This window comes from Hippocampus guttulatus, chromosome 15 (assembly GCF_054856545.1).
Source record: "Hippocampus guttulatus isolate MCC_2025c chromosome 15, RoL_Hgut_1.0, whole genome shotgun sequence".
NCBI lineage: Eukaryota > Metazoa > Chordata > Actinopteri > Syngnathiformes > Syngnathidae > Hippocampus > Hippocampus guttulatus.
Genome location: NC_141275.1, coordinates 1,550,814 through 1,566,578, shown reverse-complemented (window position 1 = coordinate 1,566,578; position 15,765 = coordinate 1,550,814).

Below are 15,765 nucleotides of genomic sequence, written 5' to 3'. Positions count from 1 at the left end.
TCCATTGTAAAAATCACTTGTTTTGTCAGAGGACCTTTTCCAGGTGGTTTTGCCATTTAGAGCATGCCACAGTGCATGGCGAGAACAAATACGACAACATGACGGAATATCAGTGAACATTAAACTTAAAATTCACAGTGTGTAAATATGGGATTGAAATTTTATCTTGACATTTTATTTTCATCGGAGCAGTGAATAACACGAGATTTTTCGTTGTGGTACAAGTCATAAAAAATGACTTTCTCATAAGCTTTCAGAATTCATCCCTGGTATCAACACTTCCTCTTCATGAAGTAGTTTGAAACAAAATATATCTTTGGCATCATTTCTGGATGCCACAATTAAACATTTTTTGCATGGGTGATCATCATCCAATAAACCTGCTGTGGTCAGTATTTCTGACGATTGTCTTGTTCTCTTATTTTCCATCGCCACATAATGTTCTAAAATTGATGCACGGAATGTCTGGGGAAGGCCTTCATCAGTTCCACTGCCATCTGAAAAAAAATAGCTTGTTTGTCTTGTGGGAGTGACAAAACTGTTTCGGGCGAACAATTTGAAAACACAATTTGTACAAGGCTGCATAAAGCTGGACGATCGCTTGGTTGTGCGTTGAAGTTTTGGACCCTGTGTTGTCAACCCGCGCCACTTTCGGCCTGCCTGGCTTGGAGGAGCTCCGGCGGGGACAAACTGGCGGCATCGCTTCTATACCGGCCCGTCGCGGGCGTATTCGACGAGGTTTATTAGCCCGTTGCTTGACACCCGCGCCCCTCCCGGCTTCCCGCAAGATCCCCCTGATCAGAGCTGCATTGCGATCCGCTAGGAGCAGCCGCGCCCGGGCCGTGTTTTGCAGCGGCATTGTACGATATTTCGCGAGGATGGCCGTGAGCTTTTCACCCACTTCGCTTGCAACCCGGGCCACGTTGGACCGACGGGCGCGGCGAAACTCCGGCGAGGTCAGGCGGGTGGCGTATTTTCCTTCACAGAATGTCGCGCGGGTGTGCGTCGAAGTTTTCTGCCCTTTGTGTTAGGGTCCATTGTTTGTCCACAGTGTCGACCCTCCCTTTTGATTTTGCGCCCGGGACCTAACCGACGCTGTCGCTTGGCCCCGCCAGAGCTGCGCCGTGCCTGGCGGGCCGGCAAAGGCGAGTGTTGCAAGCGAAGAGGTGGAAGACCTCGCGCACACCAACACGACCTGCCGGGAGCAAAGCTGCTGCCCGCTCGGCTCCGCCAGAGATGCACCTCGCTTTGAGGGACAGGGGGCGCGGTGTGCAATCAAAGGGAAGAAAAACTTGGGAATCAAACCGCGCGAAGGTCCGGGACCGAACCGATGCCACCCGCTTGGCCCTGCCGGAGTTGCGCGGGGCAGGTAGGGCCGAGAGTGGTGTGTGTGATAAGCGAAGCGGAGGAACAGCTCGCGCCCGCCCGTGAGAAATTTCGGACAGAGCCGTTTTTGCCCACGGCCGAGCCGGAGTTGCTCCGCTGCGGCGCTCAGGCTGTTCCGACGAGGATGTTGGGGCGGAGCGCTGGGAGAACCGCGGGTGTTAAGCAAAGTGTTCGGCTTCGTGAGAGATGAAGAGAGGAACCACGCGCAGACACAAAAAGCACAGAAGGGTTTTATTGCCAGTAAGCGAGACAGGCCGAGGTGGTCACAACTGAAAGGTAGTCAAAATGATCAATTCGAGGAGTGCAGGAATCCTGGAGCGGTACGGCGTCGTCGACACGGCAGGAAGGATCTCTGACGAAGTGACAATGGGTGGCTCTTCAGGCTGGCTTTTATGCTGCAAGTGGCAGATGAGATAATGACTCGCAGGTGTGTCGGGGAGGCAGGTGCACTGATTAGAGAAGCGCCCATCCCACACTGAAAAAGGTAACAATAACTTTTTGGGAGCGGCAAATTCCCCCACAGGAGAACAGAGAAATAGTGGTTTGATTTCGTGGAGTTCGTGGCGCAATGCATGAGGCGTCTGACTACAAATCAGGTCATGCTCGGCCAAAGAGAGGGCGTCCACCAGGTTGAAAAAGAGATGAAGAGCAAACACTGTCAATACATAATAAAGTTTCTCTGTCCCAATATCCAAAAAAAAAAGCCCAGTCCGAAGTAGCAAGATTAAGAAAATCTTTTGAAAAAACGCTCACATGAGGCGGATTTTGAGCCTTGCCTATGCAGTGATATTAATAATAATTGTAATAATAATCATGAAAAAGTGTGATGGTGGCGTGGCATTCATTTATCTTTTGAATTGGTGCGTTTAGATTTTTGTTTTTTGCTTTTCCTTGTATTTGGGTGTAGTTTCAAGCGCAGCTCATGTTCACACAACGCACATTTTATCTCATTATTTTTAGAGGGTCACAGGAAATCATATGGAAGGCTGCAATGGCCAACTCTCACCAGCAGAGGCTATCGTAAAGTGCTGGCCGTGCATGGACAAATAGGGCTCTCGCATTTCAGAAAGCACAAGAGTGACACAACGTGGCATCAGCTCTGAGCAGCAAATATTGTCAATTCATCGTCAATTTTTTCCGTCCCAAGAACCCCCCAAAAAAGTCAAAAGAGCCAAGATTTTTTAAAAACGCTCACATCAGAAGGATTTTGAGGCGTGTCGATGCAAAAAAAAAAGAAAAAAGAAAAAAGACAATTAAAAAGTGTGATGGGGACACGACGTTCTTTGAATTCTAAATTGATATATTTCGATTTTTTTTGCTTTCACATGTATTTGGTTTGAGATTCGATTTCAGCTCATGTTCACAGGGCGGACATTTTATGTTGTTGCTTATTTTTAGAGGGTCATAAAAAAAATCCCAGACTTGACTTCTTCGTTTACAGTTGACTGAATAGGGATGATTGTTTTATTTGGGAGCAGAGAGATGTTGACTTAAATTCGCGGAGTTTATGATGCCACGGATAACGTGTCTCAATACGATTCAGTATTCGTTCGCGGAACGTCGCGCGGCTGGAAGCCGACGTTTTCTGCCCTTTGCGTTCGAAACCATTGTGTGTCCACGGTGCCGCCCCTCCCTTTTTTTGTCTCTTTTTCAGTGTGGGCTGGGCGCCTCTCGAATCAGTGCACCTGCCTCCCCTACACACGTGCGAGTCTTCATCTCATCTGCCACTTGCACCATAAAAGACAGCGTGAACAGCCACCCGTTGCCAGTTCGTCAGCGATCCTTCCTGCCGAGCTAGCTGCTGCCACGCCGTTACGCTCCAGCATTTCTGCACTCCTCAACGTGATCATTTTGACTAGCTTTCAGTTGTTTACACCTCGACCTGACCAACTTTCTGGCAATAAAACCCCTCTTCGTTTTTGGTGTCTGTGTGTGGTTCTTGTATTGATCTCTCACGAAACCTAACACTTTAATTCACATTCGACCCAAACTCCTCGTTTGGAGCGTCCCTCGCGCCGAAACGGTGCAGCATCGGCGGTGCCGTGGGCATAAACAACTCGGTACGACATTTCGCGCGGGTGGGCGTGAGATGTTCCTCCGCTTCACTGGTAACCCTGGATACTCTCCGCCGTACGGGTGCCGTGCGCCCCGAACCCGAAGCAATGAGGGACATTTTAGGGCGGTCGGGTTCGGGTAGGGGTAGGGCTCGGGCTCGGGCTCGGGCCGCCCGATCTTACTTCTGCTCCGGCGGGGCCAAGCGGGTGGCATCCGTTCGGTCCCGGACCTTCGTGCTGTTTGATTACCAAAGGACTTATGCACACACTTCAACTTGTATTTTGTTCAGGATGACCTCCTGAAGCCTAAATGAGCATTAATTTGATCACACAACTCATGCCTATGAAGATACATTCAAACTCACAAAACGTGCTCAGCTCGGGCTGAAAATGCATTTAAAGCAATAAAAACTCAAATTGAGTGTCACACCTAAACCAAAGGACTTATGGACACACTTCAACATGTATTTTGTTCAGGATGACCACCTGAAGCCTAAATGAGCATTCATTTGACCACACAACTCATTCCTATGAAGATACATTCAAAGTCAGAAAGCGCGCTCAGCTCAGGCTACAAAAGCATTTAAAGCAATAAAAACTCAAATTGAGTGTCACACCTAAACCAAAGGACTTATGGACACACTTCAACATGTATTTTGTTCAGGATGTCCTCCTGAAGCCTAAATGAGCATTAATTTGACCACACAACTCATTCCTATGAAGATACATTCAAACTCACAAAACGTGCTCAGCTCGGGCTGAAAATGCATCTAAAGCAATAAAAACTCAAATTGAGTGTCACGCCTAAACCAAAGGATTTATGCACACACTTTAACATGTATTTTGTTCAGAAGGACCACCTGAAGCCTAAATGAGCATTAATTTGATCACACAATTCATGCCTATGAAGATGCATTCAAACTCACAAAACGTGCTCAGCTCGGGCTGAAAATGCATTTAAAGCAATAAAAACTCAAATTGAGTGTCACACCTAAACCAAAGGACTTATGCACACACTTCATCATGTATTTTGTTCAGGATGGCCTCCTGAAGCCTAAAAGAGCATTAATTTGACTAAACAAATCATTCCTATGAAGATACATTCAAAGTCAGAAAGCGCGCTCAGCTCGGAATGAAAATGCATTTAAAGCAATAAAAACTCAAATTGAGTGTCACACCTAAACCAAAGGATTATGCACACACTTCAACATGTATTTTGTTCAGGATGGCCTCCTGAAGCCTATATGAGCATTAATTTGACCACACAACTCATTCCTATGAAGATACATTCAAACTCACAAAACATGCTCAGCTCGGGCTGAAAATGCATTTAAAGCAATAAAAACTCAAATTGAGTGTCACGCCTAAACCAAAGGACTTATGCATACACTTCAACATGTATTTTGTTCAGGATGACCACCTGAAGCCTAAATGAGCATTAATTTGACCACACAACTCATTCCTATGAAGATACATTCAAACTCACAAAACGTGCTCAGCTCGGGCTGAAAATGCATTTAAAGCAATCAAAACTCAAATTGAGTGTAAGGCCTAAACCAAAGGACTTATGCACACACTTCAACATGTATTTTGTTCAGGATGACCTCCTGAAGCCCATATGAGAATTAATTTGACCACACAACTCATTCCTATGAAGATACATTCAAACTCACAAAACGTGCTCAGCTCGGGCTGAAAATGCATTTAAAGCAATAAAAACTCAAATTGAGTGTCACGCCTAAACCAAAGGACTTATGCACACACTTCAACATGTATTTTGTTCAGGATGACCACCTGAAGCCTAAATGAGCATTAATTTGACCACACAACTCATTCCTATGAAGATACATTCAAACTCACAAAACGTGCTCAACTCGGGCTGAAAATGCATTTAAAGCAATAAAAACTCAAATTGAGTGTCACGCCTAAACCAAAGGACTTATGCATACACTTCAACATGTATTTTGTTCAGGATGACCACCTGAAGCCTAAATGAGCATTAATTTGACCACACAACTCATTCCTATGAAGATACATTCAAACTCACAAAACGTGCTCAGCTCGGGCTGAAAATGCATTTAAAGCAATCAAAACTCAAATTGAGTGTAAGGCCTAAACCAAAGGACTTATGCACACACTTCAACATGTATTTTGTTCAGGATGACCTCCTGAAGCCCATATGAGAATTAATTTGACCACACAACTCATTCCTATGAAGATACATTCAAACTCACAAAACGTGCTCAGCTCGGGCTGAAAATGCATTTAAAGCAATAAAAACTCAAATTGAGTGTCACGCCTAAACCAAAGGACTTATGCACACACTTCAACATGTATTTTGTTCAGGATGACCACCTGAAGCCTAAATGAGCATTAATTTGACCACACAACTCATTCCTATGAAGATACATTCAAACTCACAAAACGTGCTCAACTCGGGCTGAAAATGCATTTAAAGCAATAAAAACTCAAATTGAGTGTCACGCCTCAACCAAAGGACTTATGCACACACTTCAACGTGTATTTTGTTCAGGATGACCTCCTGAAGCCTAAATGAGCAATAGTTTGACCACACAACTAATTCCTATGAAGCTACATTCAAACTCACAAAACGTGCTCAGCTCGGGCTGAAAATGCATTTAAAGCAATAAAAACTCAAATTGAGTGTCACGCCTAAACCAAAGGACTTATGCACACACTTCAAGATGTATTTTGTTCAGGATGACCTCCTGAAGCCTAAATGAGCAATAATTTGACCACACAACTCATTCCTATGAAGATACATTCAAAGTCAGAAAGCGCGCTCAGCTCGGACTGAAAATGCATTTAAAGCAATAAAAACTCAAATGGAGTGTCACGCCTAAACCAAAGGACCTATGCACACACTTCAACATGTATTTAGTTCAGGATGACCACCTGAAGCCGAAATGAGCATTAATTTGACCACACAACTCATTCCTATGAAGATACATTCAAACTCACAAAACGTGCTCAACTCGGGCTGAAAATGCATTTAAAGCAATAAAAACTCAAATTTTAAAAAACTTTACCAGTGTAGGCAACTTAATAATAATAATAATACTAATAATACATTTTATTGATAAGCGCCTTTCAAGACACCCAAGGACACTTTACAATAACAAAAAACACAAAACAATACGGGTTGAGCAGCTGACATGTCTGTCATTTTCTTGTGAGAATTAATTTTTTTCCAGAACAACACTCACAAAATTAGATATAGGTCTACATGACTTCCAACATTGTGATGTGCACTCACAGCAGCAATACCAGTCTTCGGCCGCTCAATTCATGCAAATTCTTCTCAAGACACTGCTCATGGTACCACCTTTCGCACTGGGTCTCGTCAAAAGGGGGCCGGGGGGAGAGAACCCTAACATCGCAAGATTATATGTTCGGAAATTTCAATCAGGATAACTCTAAGTTGCTTTTAAAATTCAAATTTTTTCTTTTACTTGAACCAACCCAATTTCAATGATGCATGCAAAGCATCATGAAGACAATGTCGATGCAAGATAAATTGTGTGTTCTTCCATTGTAAAAATCACTCGTTTTGTCAGAGGACCTTTTCCAGGTGGTTTTGCCATTTAGAGCATGCCACAGTGCATGGCGAGAACAAATACGACAACATGACGGAATATCAGTGAACATTAAACTTAAAATTCACAGTGTGTAAATATGGGATTGAAATTTTATCTTGACATTTTATTTTCATCGGAGCAGTGAATAACACGAGATTTTTCGTTGTGGTACAAGTCATAAAAAATGACTTTCTCATAAGCTTTCAGAATTCATCCCTGGTATCAACACTTCCTCTTCATGAAGTAGTTTGAAACAAAATATATCTTTGGCATCATTTCTGGATGCCACAATTAAACATTTTTTGCATGGGTGATCATCATCCAATAAACCTGCTGTGGTCAGTATTTCTGACGATTGTCTTGTTCTCTTATTTTCCATCGCCACATAATGTTCTAAAATTGATGCACGGAATGTCTGGGGAAGGCCTTCATCAGTTCCACTGCCATCTGAAAAAAAATAGCTTGTTTGTCTTGTGGGAGTGACAAAACTGTTTCGGGCGAACAATTTGAAAACACAATTTGTACAAGGCTGCATAAAGCTGGACGATCGCTTGGTTGTGCGTTGAAGTTTTGGACCCTGTGTTGTCAACCCGCGCCACTTTCGGCCTGCCTGGCTTGGAGGAGCTCCGGCGGGGACAAACTGGCGGCATCGCTTCTATACCGGCCCGTCGCGGGCGTATTCGACGAGGTTTATTAGCCCGTTGCTTGACACCCGCGCCCCTCCCGGCTTCCCGCAAGATCCCCCTGATCAGAGCTGCATTGCGATCCGCTAGGAGCAGCCGCGCCCGGGCCGTGTTTTGCAGCGGCATTGTACGATATTTCGCGAGGATGGCCGTGAGCTTTTCACCCACTTCGCTTGCAACCCGGGCCACGTTGGACCGACGGGCGCGGCGAAACTCCGGCGAGGTCAGGCGGGTGGCGTATTTTCCTTCACAGAATGTCGCGCGGGTGTGCGTCGAAGTTTTCTGCCCTTTGTGTTAGGGTCCATTGTTTGTCCACAGTGTAGACCCTCCCTTTTGATTTTGCGCCCGGGACCTAACCGACGCTGTCGCTTGGCCCCGCCAGAGCTGCGCTGTGCCTGGCGGGCCGGCAAAGGCGAGTGTTGCAAGCGAAGAGGTGGAAGACCTCGCGCACACCAACACGACCTGCCGGGAGCAAAGCTGCTGCCCGCTCGGCTCCGCCAGAGATGCACCTCGCTTTGAGGGACAGGGGGCGCGGTGTACAATCAAAGGGAAGAAAAACTTGGGAATCAAACCGCGCGAAGGTCCGGGACCGAACCGATGCCACCCGCTTGGCCCTGCCGGAGTTGCGCGGGGCAGGTAGGGCCGAGAGTGGTGTGTGTGATAAGCGAAGCGGAGGAACAGCTCGCGCCCGCCCGTGAGAAATTTCGGACAGAGCCGTTTTTGCCCACGGCCGAGCCGGAGTTGCTCCGCTGCGGCGCTCAGGCTGTTCCGACGAGGATGTTGGGGCGGAGCGCTGGGAGAACCGCGGGTGTTAAGCAAAGTGTTCGGCTTCGTGAGAGATGAAGAGAGGAACCACGCGCAGACACAAAAAGCACAGAAGGGTTTTATTGCCAGTAAGCGAGACAGGCCGAGGTGGTCACAACTGAAAGGTAGTCAAAATGATCAATTCGAGGAGTGCAGGAATCCTGGAGCGGTACGGCGTTGTCGACACGGCAGGAAGGATCTCTGACGAAGTGACAATGGGTGGCTCTTCAGGCTGGCTTTTATGCTGCAAGTGGCAGATGAGATAATGACTCGCAGGTGTGTCGGGGAGGCAGGTGCACTGATTAGAGAAGCGCCCATCCCACACTGAAAAAGGTAACAATAACTTTTTGGGAGCGGCAAATTCCCCCACAGGAGAACAGAGAAATAGTGGTTTGATTTCGTGGAGTTCGTGGCGCAATGCATGAGGCGTCTGACTACAAATCAGGTCATGCTCGGCCAAAGAGAGGGCGTCCACCAGGTTGAAAAAGAGATGAAGAGCAAACACTGTCAATACATAATAAAGTTTCTCTGTCCCAATATCCAAAAAAAAAAGCCCAGTCCGAAGTAGCAAGATTAAGAAAATCTTTTGAAAAAACGCTCACATGAGGCGGATTTTGAGCCTTGCCTATGCAGTGATATTAATAATAATTGTAATAATAATCATGAAAAAGTGTGATGGTGGCGTGGCATTCATTTATCTTTTGAATTGGTGCGTTTAGATTTTTGTTTTTTGCTTTTCCTTGTATTTGGGTGTAGTTTCAAGCGCAGCTCATGTTCACACAACGCACATTTTATCTCATTATTTTTAGAGGGTCACAGGAAATCATATGGAAGGCTGCAATGGCCAACTCTCACCAGCAGAGGCTATCGTAAAGTGCTGGCCGTGCATGGACAAATAGGGCTCTCGCATTTCAGAAAGCACAAGAGTGACACAACGTGGCATCAGCTCTGAGCAGCAAATATTGTCAATTCATCGTCAATTTTTTCCGTCCCAAGAACCCCCCAAAAAAGTCAAAAGAGCCAAGATTTTTTAAAAACGCTCACATCAGAAGGATTTTGAGGCGTGTCGATGCAAAAAAAAAAGAAAAAAGAAAAAAGACAATTAAAAAGTGTGATGGGGACACGACGTTCTTTGAATTCTAAATTGATATATTTCGATTTTTTTTGCTTTCACATGTATTTGGTTTGAGATTCGATTTCAGCTCATGTTCACAGGGCGGACATTTTATGTTGTTGCTTATTTTTAGAGGGTCATAAAAAAAATCCCAGACTTGACTTCTTCGTTTACAGTTGACTGAATAGGGATGATTGTTTTATTTGGGAGCAGAGAGATGTTGACTTAAATTCGCGGAGTTTATGATGCCACGGATAACGTGTCTCAATACGATTCAGTATTCGTTCGCGGAACGTCGCGCGGCTGGAAGCCGACGTTTTCTGCCCTTTGCGTTCGAAACCATTGTGTGTCCACGGTGCCGCCCCTCCCTTTTTTTGTCTCTTTTTCAGTGTGGGCTGGGCGCCTCTCGAATCAGTGCACCTGCCTCCCCTACACACGTGCGAGTCTTCATCTCATCTGCCACTTGCACCATAAAAGACAGCGTGAACAGCCACCCGTTGCCAGTTCGTCAGCGATCCTTCCTGCCGAGCTAGCTGCTGCCACGCCGTTACGCTCCAGCATTTCTGCACTCCTCAACGTGATCATTTTGACTAGCTTTCAGTTGTTTACACCTCGACCTGACCAACTTTCTGGCAATAAAACCCCTCTTCGTTTTTGGTGTCTGTGTGTGGTTCTTGTATTGATCTCTCACGAAACCTAACACTTTAATTCACATTCGACCCAAACTCCTCGTTTGGAGCGTCCCTCGCGCCGAAACGGTGCAGCATCGGCGGTGCCGTGGGCATAAACAACTCGGTACGACATTTCGCGCGGGTGGGCGTGAGATGTTCCTCCGCTTCACTGGTAACCCTGGATACTCTCCGCCGTACGGGTGCCGTGCGCCCCGAACCCGAAGCAATGAGGGACATTTTAGGGCGGTCGGGTTCGGGTAGGGGTAGGGCTCGGGCTCGGGCTCGGGCCGCCCGATCTTACTTCTGCTCCGGCGGGGCCAAGCGGGTGGCATCCGTTCGGTCCCGGACCTTCGTGCTGTTTGATTACCAAAGGACTTATGCACACACTTCAACTTGTATTTTGTTCAGGATGACCTCCTGAAGCCTAAATGAGCATTAATTTGATCACACAACTCATGCCTATGAAGATACATTCAAACTCACAAAACGTGCTCAGCTCGGGCTGAAAATGCATTTAAAGCAATAAAAACTCAAATTGAGTGTCACACCTAAACCAAAGGACTTATGGACACACTTCAACATGTATTTTGTTCAGGATGACCACCTGAAGCCTAAATGAGCATTCATTTGACCACACAACTCATTCCTATGAAGATACATTCAAAGTCAGAAAGCGCGCTCAGCTCAGGCTACAAAAGCATTTAAAGCAATAAAAACTCAAATTGAGTGTCACACCTAAACCAAAGGACTTATGGACACACTTCAACATGTATTTTGTTCAGGATGTCCTCCTGAAGCCTAAATGAGCATTAATTTGACCACACAACTCATTCCTATGAAGATACATTCAAACTCACAAAACGTGCTCAGCTCGGGCTGAAAATGCATCTAAAGCAATAAAAACTCAAATTGAGTGTCACGCCTAAACCAAAGGATTTATGCACACACTTTAACATGTATTTTGTTCAGAAGGACCACCTGAAGCCTAAATGAGCATTAATTTGATCACACAATTCATGCCTATGAAGATGCATTCAAACTCACAAAACGTGCTCAGCTCGGGCTGAAAATGCATTTAAAGCAATAAAAACTCAAATTGAGTGTCACACCTAAACCAAAGGACTTATGCACACACTTCATCATGTATTTTGTTCAGGATGGCCTCCTGAAGCCTAAAAGAGCATTAATTTGACTAAACAAATCATTCCTATGAAGATACATTCAAAGTCAGAAAGCGCGCTCAGCTCGGAATGAAAATGCATTTAAAGCAATAAAAACTCAAATTGAGTGTCACACCTAAACCAAAGGATTATGCACACACTTCAACATGTATTTTGTTCAGGATGGCCTCCTGAAGCCTATATGAGCATTAATTTGACCACACAACTCATTCCTATGAAGATACATTCAAACTCACAAAACATGCTCAGCTCGGGCTGAAAATGCATTTAAAGCAATAAAAACTCAAATTGAGTGTCACGCCTAAACCAAAGGACTTATGCATACACTTCAACATGTATTTTGTTCAGGATGACCACCTGAAGCCTAAATGAGCATTAATTTGACCACACAACTCATTCCTATGAAGATACATTCAAACTCACAAAACGTGCTCAGCTCGGGCTGAAAATGCATTTAAAGCAATCAAAACTCAAATTGAGTGTAAGGCCTAAACCAAAGGACTTATGCACACACTTCAACATGTATTTTGTTCAGGATGACCTCCTGAAGCCCATATGAGAATTAATTTGACCACACAACTCATTCCTATGAAGATACATTCAAACTCACAAAACGTGCTCAGCTCGGGCTGAAAATGCATTTAAAGCAATAAAAACTCAAATTGAGTGTCACGCCTAAACCAAAGGACTTATGCACACACTTCAACATGTATTTTGTTCAGGATGACCACCTGAAGCCTAAATGAGCATTAATTTGACCACACAACTCATTCCTATGAAGATACATTCAAACTCACAAAACGTGCTCAACTCGGGCTGAAAATGCATTTAAAGCAATAAAAACTCAAATTGAGTGTCACGCCTAAACCAAAGGACTTATGCATACACTTCAACATGTATTTTGTTCAGGATGACCACCTGAAGCCTAAATGAGCATTAATTTGACCACACAACTCATTCCTATGAAGATACATTCAAACTCACAAAACGTGCTCAGCTCGGGCTGAAAATGCATTTAAAGCAATCAAAACTCAAATTGAGTGTAAGGCCTAAACCAAAGGACTTATGCACACACTTCAACATGTATTTTGTTCAGGATGACCTCCTGAAGCCCATATGAGAATTAATTTGACCACACAACTCATTCCTATGAAGATACATTCAAACTCACAAAACGTGCTCAGCTCGGGCTGAAAATGCATTTAAAGCAATAAAAACTCAAATTGAGTGTCACGCCTAAACCAAAGGACTTATGCACACACTTCAACATGTATTTTGTTCAGGATGACCACCTGAAGCCTAAATGAGCATTAATTTGACCACACAACTCATTCCTATGAAGATACATTCAAACTCACAAAACGTGCTCAACTCGGGCTGAAAATGCATTTAAAGCAATAAAAACTCAAATTGAGTGTCACGCCTCAACCAAAGGACTTATGCACACACTTCAACGTGTATTTTGTTCAGGATGACCTCCTGAAGCCTAAATGAGCAATAGTTTGACCACACAACTAATTCCTATGAAGCTACATTCAAACTCACAAAACGTGCTCAGCTCGGGCTGAAAATGCATTTAAAGCAATAAAAACTCAAATTGAGTGTCACGCCTAAACCAAAGGACTTATGCACACACTTCAAGATGTATTTTGTTCAGGATGACCTCCTGAAGCCTAAATGAGCAATAATTTGACCACACAACTCATTCCTATGAAGATACATTCAAAGTCAGAAAGCGCGCTCAGCTCGGACTGAAAATGCATTTAAAGCAATAAAAACTCAAATGGAGTGTCACGCCTAAACCAAAGGACCTATGCACACACTTCAACATGTATTTAGTTCAGGATGACCACCTGAAGCCGAAATGAGCATTAATTTGACCACACAACTCATTCCTATGAAGATACATTCAAACTCACAAAACGTGCTCAACTCGGGCTGAAAATGCATTTAAAGCAATAAAAACTCAAATTTTAAAAAACTTTACCAGTGTAGGCAACTTAATAATAATAATAATACTAATAATACATTTTATTGATAAGCGCCTTTCAAGACACCCAAGGACACTTTACAATAACAAAAAACACAAAACAATACGGGTTGAGCAGCTGACATGTCTGTCATTTTCTTGTGAGAATTAATTTTTTTCCAGAACAACACTCACAAAATTAGATATAGGTCTACATGACTTCCAACATTGTGATGTGCACTCACAGCAGCAATACCAGTCTTCGGCCGCTCAATTCATGCAAATTCTTCTCAAGACACTGCTCATGGTACCACCTTTCGCACTGGGTCTCGTCAAAAGGGGGCCGGGGGGAGAGAACCCTAACATCGCAAGATTATATGTTCGGAAATTTCAATCAGGATAACTCTAAGTTGCTTTTAAAATTCAAATTTTTTCTTTTACTTGAACCAACCCAATTTCAATGATGCATGCAAAGCATCATGAAGACAATGTCGATGCAAGATAAATTGTGTGTTCTTCCATTGTAAAAATCACTCGTTTTGTCAGAGGACCTTTTCCAGGTGGTTTTGCCATTTAGAGCATGCCACAGTGCATGGCGAGAACAAATACGACAACATGACGGAATATCAGTGAACATTAAACTTAAAATTCACAGTGTGTAAATATGGGATTGAAATTTTATCTTGACATTTTATTTTCATCGGAGCAGTGAATAACACGAGATTTTTCGTTGTGGTACAAGTCATAAAAAATGACTTTCTCATAAGCTTTCAGAATTCATCCCTGGTATCAACACTTCCTCTTCATGAAGTAGTTTGAAACAAAATATATCTTTGGCATCATTTCTGGATGCCACAATTAAACATTTTTTGCATGGGTGATCATCATCCAATAAACCTGCTGTGGTCAGTATTTCTGACGATTGTCTTGTTCTCTTATTTTCCATCGCCACATAATGTTCTAAAATTGATGCACGGAATGTCTGGGGAAGGCCTTCATCAGTTCCACTGCCATCTGAAAAAAAATAGCTTGTTTGTCTTGTGGGAGTGACAAAACTGTTTCGGGCGAACAATTTGAAAACACAATTTGTACAAGGCTGCATAAAGCTGGACGATCGCTTGGTTGTGCGTTGAAGTTTTGGACCCTGTGTTGTCAACCCGCGCCACTTTCGGCCTGCCTGGCTTGGAGGAGCTCCGGCGGGGACAAACTGGCGGCATCGCTTCTATACCGGCCCGTCGCGGGCGTATTCGACGAGGTTTATTAGCCCGTTGCTTGACACCCGCGCCCCTCCCGGCTTCCCGCAAGATCCCCCTGATCAGAGCTGCATTGCGATCCGCTAGGAGCAGCCGCGCCCGGGCCGTGTTTTGCAGCGGCATTGTACGATATTTCGCGAGGATGGCCGTGAGCTTTTCACCCACTTCGCTTGCAACCCGGGCCACGTTGGACCGACGGGCGCGGCGAAACTCCGGCGAGGTCAGGCGGGTGGCGTATTTTCCTTCACAGAATGTCGCGCGGGTGTGCGTCGAAGTTTTCTGCCCTTTGTGTTAGGGTCCATTGTTTGTCCACAGTGTAGACCCTCCCTTTTGATTTTGCGCCCGGGACCTAACCGACGCTGTCGCTTGGCCCCGCCAGAGCTGCGCTGTGCCTGGCGGGCCGGCAAAGGCGAGTGTTGCAAGCGAAGAGGTGGAAGACCTCGCGCACACCAACACGACCTGCCGGGAGCAAAGCTGCTGCCCGCTCGGCTCCGCCAGAGATGCACCTCGCTTTGAGGGACAGGGGGCGCGGTGTACAATCAAAGGGAAGAAAAACTTGGGAATCAAACCGCGCGAAGGTCCGGGACCGAACCGATGCCACCCGCTTGGCCCTGCCGGAGTTGCGCGGGGCAGGTAGGGCCGAGAGTGGTGTGTGTGATAAGCGAAGCGGAGGAACAGCTCGCGCCCGCCCGTGAGAAATTTCGGACAGAGCCGTTTTTGCCCACGGCCGAGCCGGAGTTGCTCCGCTGCGGCGCTCAGGCTGTTCCGACGAGGATGTTGGGGCGGAGCGCTGGGAGAACCGCGGGTGTTAAGCAAAGTGTTCGGCTTCGTGAGAGATGAAGAGAGGAACCACGCGCAGACACAAAAAGCACAGAAGGGTTTTATTGCCAGTAAGCGAGACAGGCCGAGGTGGTCACAACTGAAAGGTAGTCAAAATGATCAATTCGAGGAGTGCAGGAATCCTGGAGCGGTACGGCGTTGTCGACACGGCAGGAAGGATCTCTGACGAAGTGACAATGGGTGGCTCTTCAGGCTGGCTTTTATGCTGCAA